Here is a 9,536-nt window from a genome sequence, read left to right as displayed (position 1 = left end):
TTTTTATCAATTTCTCGATCCCGCCCCACAAACTTCCTTTTTTATCAATCACATTACGCATATAATCATCACATCAGAACTTCAACAAAAATCCACCAACCATGGTTGCATCAACATAATCAAGACAATTCAACAAATCAAGGTAAAGAAAAAGGAGTTAAGAAAGTGGATCTTTCGATAATCAATTTCAGTTGAATAATGATGTTAAAGAAGCCCGAATTTTGAATCCCGAATAGAAGACCTCAATCGAAAAAACTCCCAAGCTCGGTATTGCCAAAATTGAAGCTCTAAACTTGATAGACTGCTTTCGTCGATAATAGGGAAATTCTATAATCCAAAATCCTCGATTATCGATTTCAATATGTCAAAGATAGAACCGCGTCAAAAAAAAAAACTCGATTTGAACCTCAATAAACTAACAAGACCAAAATCAATAGGAAAACTTCAACACGAAGCCCGAATCACCAATCTCAGAGGGGAAGCTTAACTGGATTACCAAAACCCGAACGTGGTTGGGCTGTTTCACGACAAAAGCGAGTGGGTCATTGGGTCAAGTCGTCACGCCTTCAATGGAGCTCCGGTGAGCCCAGACAGAATGGGAGAACGGAGAAAATAGCTTGGCGATGGTGACCTCTTTTCGGCGATAAACGGCCAGAAAAAAACAAAAATCCACAAGATTACCCTATTTTCGTTCAACCTCCTCGATCTCCATGTGTTTATTTTCCAATTCTCTCAAGTCCAACTCTCTCTCTCTCTCTCTTAATTCACTCCCCTTCCCCGTTGGACCCTTCTCTTTTTCTTCTTTTCATTTTCATTTCTTTATGTGTATGGGATTTGTGTGTGAATTATGTGTCTAGTGTGAATGAAAGATGTGTTTTTTTCGGTGAATTCCCCCTTTTCTGTGATGGTGTGCATATATTGTGTAGCTGTGTGTGTAATGAAGATGAAGAAAAGAAAAGAAAAGAAAATGGAGTCCTCAAAAATGGCCTGAGGTCTTTTTCTGGTGAGGATCCCTATTTTTGTGTGCCTTTATTCTCCCGTATATAGATGTGTGTATAAAAATGGTGAGGTCCGTGGGGTAAGGGGGGTAGGGTGTGATGTGGTTTTTGATTGGATGGGTTGTTAGGATAGGGTAGGTAGGTGTTGTTTTTTAATTGGAGGGATAAGAGTTAGGTGTCTATTTTTGTTTGGGTAGGTTGCTAGTAAGACAAAATTAGTTAGGGGATTGCTATTTTTTGTCATTTTGTGGAGGGATTATCACACGGGTGAGGGTACACGGTAGGATAACATAAAATGGGTAAAAGTGAATAAAATTGAACTTTAAGAGGACGAAATCACGTGTCTACAACATCTACATACATTTGAATCTAAACTTCATATTCCTCTATATTAATCGACTAAAGGGAGAACAAAAAATTTAAATTGAAAATTATATCATCCAATTCGAAAACTTTTAATTTCAAATTAAAATAATATCTTTGAATAAAATTTAAAATAAATTAATCAAAATAATCTTAATTATTTGAGAAGTGGAGTTGATAAATAAAAATTGAATATGTTATTTATATTTCTATGTTTAAATTTTTAATTATGTCTTAGTCATAATATTTGTTTTTAATTATGTTTCTTGATTGCTTATTAATTATTTCGCTTTCAATTTTGTTTCTTGATCAACCCAAAAAGAATTCAAAATAATTCTGTAATTTACTCAATTCCAATGAAATTATAAATATTTATTGTCATACAATATTATTTAATATTTTAATTTCGTAATAACACGCAATTGTAATATGACATTCAAGATATAAAAGAATGTCAATCAACGATTTTTTTTTTCTTAAAATAGTGGGGGCTCATGATTTCATGGGGATTAATTGTTGATTAAAATTAAAATTAAAGTAATTTAGTTAATTTTAAATTTTTAAAATAAAATAAAACTATCAATTCAGTTCAGTTTTTTGGTTTATAACTAGTTATGATGAATTGATAATTAAAAAATAATAAAGACATGAAACAATTATTTCATATAAACATTATAAATCAATAAAATGATATCTACAATTACTAGATAAGTATAGTTAAATCTTTTACATTATTTTTCAATACTCTTTTGAAATTTTAGCATGTTTATGTTGCATAATTATAGAGATTACTCAATTTCACATGTCTAACATCCACAAAATAACATAAAGTTATAAATAAAATAGTCAACCTTTCAAAAATCAAAAGAGCAATCTATTGAGTAAATTAAAAACAAAATATACACTCACCATATACAGATAATTAGATTTAGAGTGTTGTATCTTTTTTCATATTTTTCAAGAAATGAAAATTTTAAATATAGTAGTACATGTGAAAAATAAGTAGAGTAATATCAAATTAACGATTATAAGGTATAACATATTTATATTTAGTTATGAAAAAATAATATCATATATTCAACTAATTTATATATATAATTTATTCGTTTATAGACTGAAAGCTCAAACGCAATTGATTTCTTTCTTAAATTAAATAAAGAAGGAGATGATTTAGAGAAGAATTCATTGCTCTCTGAATTATGGTTATTTTTAGTAAAATAAAAATCAAGCTAACTATTATCGATTTTTTAAATCTACAATGAAATCAAATATCAATTTTCTGATTTGATTCCATTTTAAATCAAATCATGCCAAATGTTGTTAGAGAGATGAGAAGAAGAGTATTTGTATGATTCATGTGAGTTTGCAGTGTATGCCACACTACTTTGTTTATGTTTTACTTTAATTTTAAATTTAATTTTTTAATAAGGTGTGAGTTAAATTTATTTTTAATTTAATATTTTAGAGGGTGTATCTTTCAATTTACATTTTAAATTATAGTTTCGTCATTCTTTTTTATTTGTTTCATTTGAGCTATTTTTATATTTTTAATTATTATTTTATCTTTCGAGAATAATTTGATTAAAATCTTCCTATTGTACCTTTGTTCAATAAATGTAATTGTTATTGATTTTTAAAAAGGGTTGAAATTTAATTAGGGATGTATTAATAAAATTATTTTTAATTTTATAGTAGTAAAGAGTTTATTAAAGGGTGCCTCCAACTAAAATATATAGAGCAAATAAAAAGGAATGAAGGTAGTATAAATAGGCAAGTCACAAAAATTTGACCTAAATTTGCCCACAATTGTTAAAAAACTACAATGACTTTTTTCTTTCAAAACAAACAAATTTATATTTTTAATCAAAAATAAAATAATTTTTTTTATTATTTTCTAAACATAAAAGTTAATTGCAACACTGGAAAATGGTAATAAATACAAATGATCATTTATTAAAATATAATTTTTAATTTCAAAATCTCTATATATAAATGACTTTTTAAAAAATAAACTATATGATTTTATGATGTGTCAAAGTCTATTATTTCTTAAGTGTTTTGAACTTTGACTATCTTTATTGAAATATTTTAAAAATATATTTGAATATGTAATTTTTAAATTCGGTTTAACATAATAAATAATAAAATTACTTAATTAGAGGTCACATTAATAACAAATGTAACTAATGATTCATAAGTTATCATATAGGCTTAACATAGGGACTCAAGGCTACTACATTAATGTGTAAGTATTCTTTTAGATTGTTGTTAACTAGGGTCATCACTTAATTATTTAAATATTTAATTTATTTTTAAAAGGTGATAGTTAATAAATACGTAAAACTTCAATATCAATATATGTGACTCTCATGGGTTATTATAAAATAAGATCGACACTTATAAATCATATGATTTTTATAATTTATATAAAATATTGATGTCTACCATGTCTAAAGTACGTTGAGTTTTTACTATTGTTACTGTAATATTTTTAAATTATGTTTAAATATTTATTTAAATATTTATTTAAATATATATTAAATTTATTTAAATATAATAATTTATAAAATTATTTAATCAGAGGTCATAATAATAACAAATATAAGTAATGATTCCCAAATTATCAAATCAGTTAATATATGGGTGACATACTGTAATATTAATGTGTGACTCTCTTGGATTGTTGTTAACTAGAGTCAATCAATATAATTTTTATAAATTTTTTATGTCCATCATGTTAGAAGTGTTTAAGTTTTAATTATCGTTTTAAAAATATTTTTCAGATTATATTTAAATATTATTGAAACATGTAAAATTTTAGATTTAAAACTTAACTAATAAAATTTTTTCAAAGTAATGATTCATAAATTATCAAATCGGTGTACATAAAGGTGCAAGACACAATATTAATACGTGACTTTCGTACATTGATGTCAACTAGGATCGACACTTATGAACTATATAACTTTTACGATTTCTATAATATATCGATGTCTACCATGTTTAAGTATATATATATATATATATATATATTACTTTACTACTATATATAAGAGAGAACGTGAGATTTTGATAGTCCTTACATTAAATTTTTTTGACAATTTTATCCCTAATTTAAATTTTAGTTACTCTACAAATTTGCGTTCATTTTGATAAATTGGAACAATTATATGGGCTTAACTATTTATATAATCAAATTCAAAACTGATCCATGGATTTATTATCTTTATATTTTGTAGTTATTAATCTTATTTCAAATTTTTATTTTTTCTAACAAATTTATCATGAACAAGTAATAAAAGTTTCTTGACATTTCCTTTCTAACTTAGTACATACTTGATTATTAAATAAAAAATTATTTTTTATATATAGTTAAACATGTTTGAATTTTTTTTTTTTTAAATACAATTCAACTTTTCAAATATTAATGATACTAAATAATGTAAGATGAGAGTAATCCTTTTTCACATTTTTTGTTGATGAATCTTTAAAAAAAAAAGAAGAGATTATCAGTATTTTATAGAATTTAGGACAAAATATGCAATTTAACATGAAATATTAAGCTAAATAAGGCGAAGAATATTTTTATGAACAAACTATCTACACTTAGGAATGATGCAATGCCCATCATTTTTAGTACGACAAACCAAACAATCACTAGAAAATAATACCAGGATAACTAATCTAAGCATAACTTATTTCCCAACCAAACGACCCCTAAGGGGTCATCAATCTAGCAGTATAATAGTAAAATTAAATCATCACCTACCTTCACTAGTTAGTAAACAAAAAACATTTATAACGAAAGTGTCCAGTCAAATTTATTATAAGCAGATCAAACTGGCTCGAAAATATATTTTAAATTATACACGCATGTTATAAACATTTTCAACAAAATGCTTATAAGCTTAGTGCTAGTTTTTATAAGTGCTCAAAATTAGTAAAGTCGTAAGTTGATCGCTCTAACTTATGAATTTTCACTTTATAATTATGAAAAAATTAGTCTTCCTCAAATAAAAAAAGCTCGTAACTGCTCCCTCCGTTTCATTTTAGTTGGTCCTCTTTCTAAAAATATTTATTTCAATTTAGTTGTCCCATTGATGAAATCAAGAGGATTTTAATATGTTCTTCCAATAATACCCCTATCATTAAATGACTAAACAAGTTGTATATATTTAAATTTATATTTTCAAAGTATAATTAATAAGGTTAATTTGGTAAAATAGCCCCTTAGTAAATACTTTTCTTAATGGGTATACCAAGTTTACAGGGGCCAACTAAAATGAAACGAATGGAGTATTTCTTCATTCTATTTTCATCATCCGTCTTAAGTATTTATGTAAAAGTGCCCTTTTTTTAAATGATTGTAAGAATCATAAAAATTTTCCAATTCCATGTATTAGATACTCCCATCAGTTCCATTTTATCCGTCCCAAATTGGGATGACACAACTATTAAGAAAACGATGATTAGTGATGTAACTTTACCATTTTACCCCTCTTAATTGTGTCTTGTTATTAGTTTCAATATTGATGGATGGCTAATATCAAAGCACCATTTATATTCTTAATGGTGTACTCTTAATGGTAATCCTTTTAAATAACATTTTTCAAGAATGCTAATATTAAGGACTAATCAATTACACTAAGGGTATAATGGGGAAAAAAATTTGTCTTGTCTTGATAAGTAAAAAATGACAAGTAAAATGGGACATCAAATTAGAAAATTTGGGATAGATAAAATGGGACGAATGGAGTAGTTTTCAATGTATTGGGAATTGAAAATAAATAATGTATAGATAGAATTTTAAGTATAGGATAAAAAGGGTAAAAATATCTAAAAGTTAACTAGTTTATAGTGTGAATATGACTTTTTTCTATGTATAAATAACATAAATACATAGAATTTTTCAATTGTGGCCAAAAGGATTTTTTTTAAACAAAGTGCATATTTTCAAAGCATGATTAATAAGAGTAATAAATATTTTCTTAAAGGGATGTCAAGTCAGCAGGGGTCAATTATTTTGAAATGGAGGGAGTATTTATCGAATTGGTGAATGAGATGTTTATAACAAACGTAGATTTGTGGTTGGTTGGTGGGCATGGTTTGAATTCCTCCCGTCTTGATAAGAGATTTTAGTTTTCGAGTATTTAGGAATGAAAAATATCATCTTAATAGCGTTCCCTTCATAAATGGATTCTAATATAGATAACAAACATCGTGTGAAAGGAAAAAAAACGGAATGAGATGTTAATAAATCACTCCTTTATTCATTTTAATTGTTGTTTTAGCTCTTTTCATGATTTTTAAGGAAAATAATAAATACAAAATATACTTAACTAACTTCAGTCTTGAATTTCTAAAATAAAGGTAACTATTTTGTGTCAGATTGTCTATATAGTGATGTAATCACAATGCTACAAAAGTGTTCCGAAGTGGTTTTCTTATTTGTTTAAGTACTACTCCCTCGGCTGAAAGTAAACGGTTGATTCTAATATATAAGAACATTTCCAACTTAGGTGGATCATCAGGATCAAGCAAACTAGTTGTAGTACCCCCTGTTGATACAATCTTGTAACCCTTTTAGCTTTTTTTGTTTGACAAGATCAACTTTGATAGAAAGGAGTTAGTTGGGCCATCAATATCCATATCCACGTGAAATGTGATGAACTTATCATGGGCCACACTGATCACACTCTCTGATACTATTAATGATTTTTAATACAAAAAAAATATATAAAATAGGATACTTAAGTATTAAATTATAAAAAAAATAACAACACTTTTATCAAATTACATTTTGTAACATATGTATTAGTATTTTTGTAGCAACGGTTTGCAAAAATACAAAATACAACTTGCTATATTATGCAATTATAAAACTCATAATTAAGGAAATAAGTATGCTATTTCTGAATTTGCCCTTAATTATTAATATTTAGGGGAAAGGACGAGAATGGCCCATCGGCCAAAATATTTCCACAAAAATGGCCATTGAATTCATATTACCATATAGTAGCCATTTCCACCAAAATGGCTCCTGAATGTTGCATTTCTCTTTCTTCCTATTTTTTTTGTTGTTTGTTTTTCACTATTTTTTTTATTCTTTCTTTTAATGTTGTTAATTTTTTATTTTTTTTTTGAAAAAAGTTCACTTTGTCCATCCATTTATTTTTTCAGATGCGATCACAAAAATAAAAACATGAAATACAAGTTCACCCATAATTGTTCTATCTCTTTTCATATGAGTTTAATACTATAGTGGCACTTTGACTTTTTTTTTTTTCCCTGCTATCTCTCTCTTTTTTAATAAAAAAAATTAAAGAATGTTTGGACAGTAAGGGTACATGGTTTAATAAATTTTGTATATGCTTGCACAAATTTTCACAAAATTTTAGATGAAGTTAACAAATTCACGAATAACGAATTACTGTATATGCTTGCACAAATTTTTTCTGTAAAAGGTCTATTTGTGTGGTATATATGTTGTATCAACATGGTATAAAAGTGTATCAATCTAGTATAAAAGTGTATCAATATGATATAAAAGAATATCAATTGGGTATAGGGACTGCACGTACTTGCATAGAATTTCCTTTCTCTCTTTTTTTTTTTTTAAAAGTGTATCAATATAATATAAAAATATATCAATGTGGTATAAAAGTGTATCAATTGAGTATAGAGACTGCATGTGCCCAATTGGGCCAAATGGCTAAAAAGTGAAATTAATTTCTAAAATTTACAAATATACACAAGGTAAAGTTACCTTATTACATTAAATACCAATTTGGCAAAGTAATTAAACAAACCCCAAACTAATTACATAAATTTCCTTTTTTCTATTTTCTCTCTCTTAAATCTTATACATCTAAAACCAGTTATTGGCTTTCGATTTTTGCTCCCAACTGCTCCCGTTACGACACCCGTACTTTCCTTCATTTTTGAATCCCTTAAATCACGGCAAAATACAAGTAACCTCTAATTAGAGGTTACCAACTTGTAAGTGTTCAAGCTTTAATTGATTTTTATGCTTTACTTCATTAATTTTTTGAAAAAAAAATTCAACTTTACCAATTTAGGGTTTTTTTCATTTTTTTTTTGGGTTGCATGTTGATTTTGTATGAAATTTTTGTATTGTGCAATCATATTCAAGTTCAGTAGTTCGATTTTTGTTCGTTTTTTTTTAATATAATACAAGTTGGTTTTCTTTTTTTCAGTCAATTTTTTCATTTTTTTTCATATATCTTTGATTTTCTTATTTTGTAGCTCGATTTAACACTATTGTTAAATCAATATAGTGTAAATTGGTAGTTTAGGAATTACTCAATTAGATGCAAAAGAAAAAGATATTCCCGTTGGGTCTGTTCTTGGTAAATTTGATGAAGAGGATCCGAATTTCGCAGAGAATCGTTCAAAGCACCTAAACAACCCCGTTACAATGAAGAAATTGAAGGAAGTTGCCGCTTCTAGATTGAAGAAGTCAGGTTCAAAAGCGTCAACTAAAAAGAAGTTTGATGATTCTGGTCGACCGCGTCTTCCGAAGGTATTGATTTAAGTTGTTGTATAAGTTGGCATATGTATAATAATACTTTATAAATTAGTTATTTTGTCCCACTATTGTATAGTATAGGTATTCTGAAATATATTTCAATATGTTATACATTGGTAGTTATAAAAATCTAAACAGTTATAAAGTATGAATATTGTATAAGGTAACATTATACATTAGGACAAGAATATAGGTCATACATATTTTAATGTGAAAATCAGTATTATGACATTATACATTATTGCAGTTTATTTTTTAAATGTATAAGTTACCCTCATACATATATATCTGTTGTTTAATTAGTGTTTGATTCTAGTTTTGAGATGTATAAGTTACCCTCATACATATGTATTTGTTGTTTATTTAGTGTCTGATATAAATTGTTACATGTATAAGTAACCCTCATACATGTTTAAATGTTGCTTAATTAAGGTTCTGATTTAAATTTTTAGATGTATAAGTTACCCTCATACAGGTGTAACTGTTGTTTATTTAGGGTCTAATATAATTTGTTAGGTGTATAAGTTACCATCATACATGTGTAACTATTATTTTTATAGGTTCTGATTTTACTATACATTACTTAAATTTATTTTTAAATGTATAAGTTGCCCTCATACATGTAT

Source organism: Capsicum annuum, chromosome 1, assembly GCF_002878395.1.
Source record: "Capsicum annuum cultivar UCD-10X-F1 chromosome 1, UCD10Xv1.1, whole genome shotgun sequence".
NCBI lineage: Eukaryota > Viridiplantae > Streptophyta > Magnoliopsida > Solanales > Solanaceae > Capsicum > Capsicum annuum.
Note: the sequence above shows the minus strand (reverse complement) of the source record.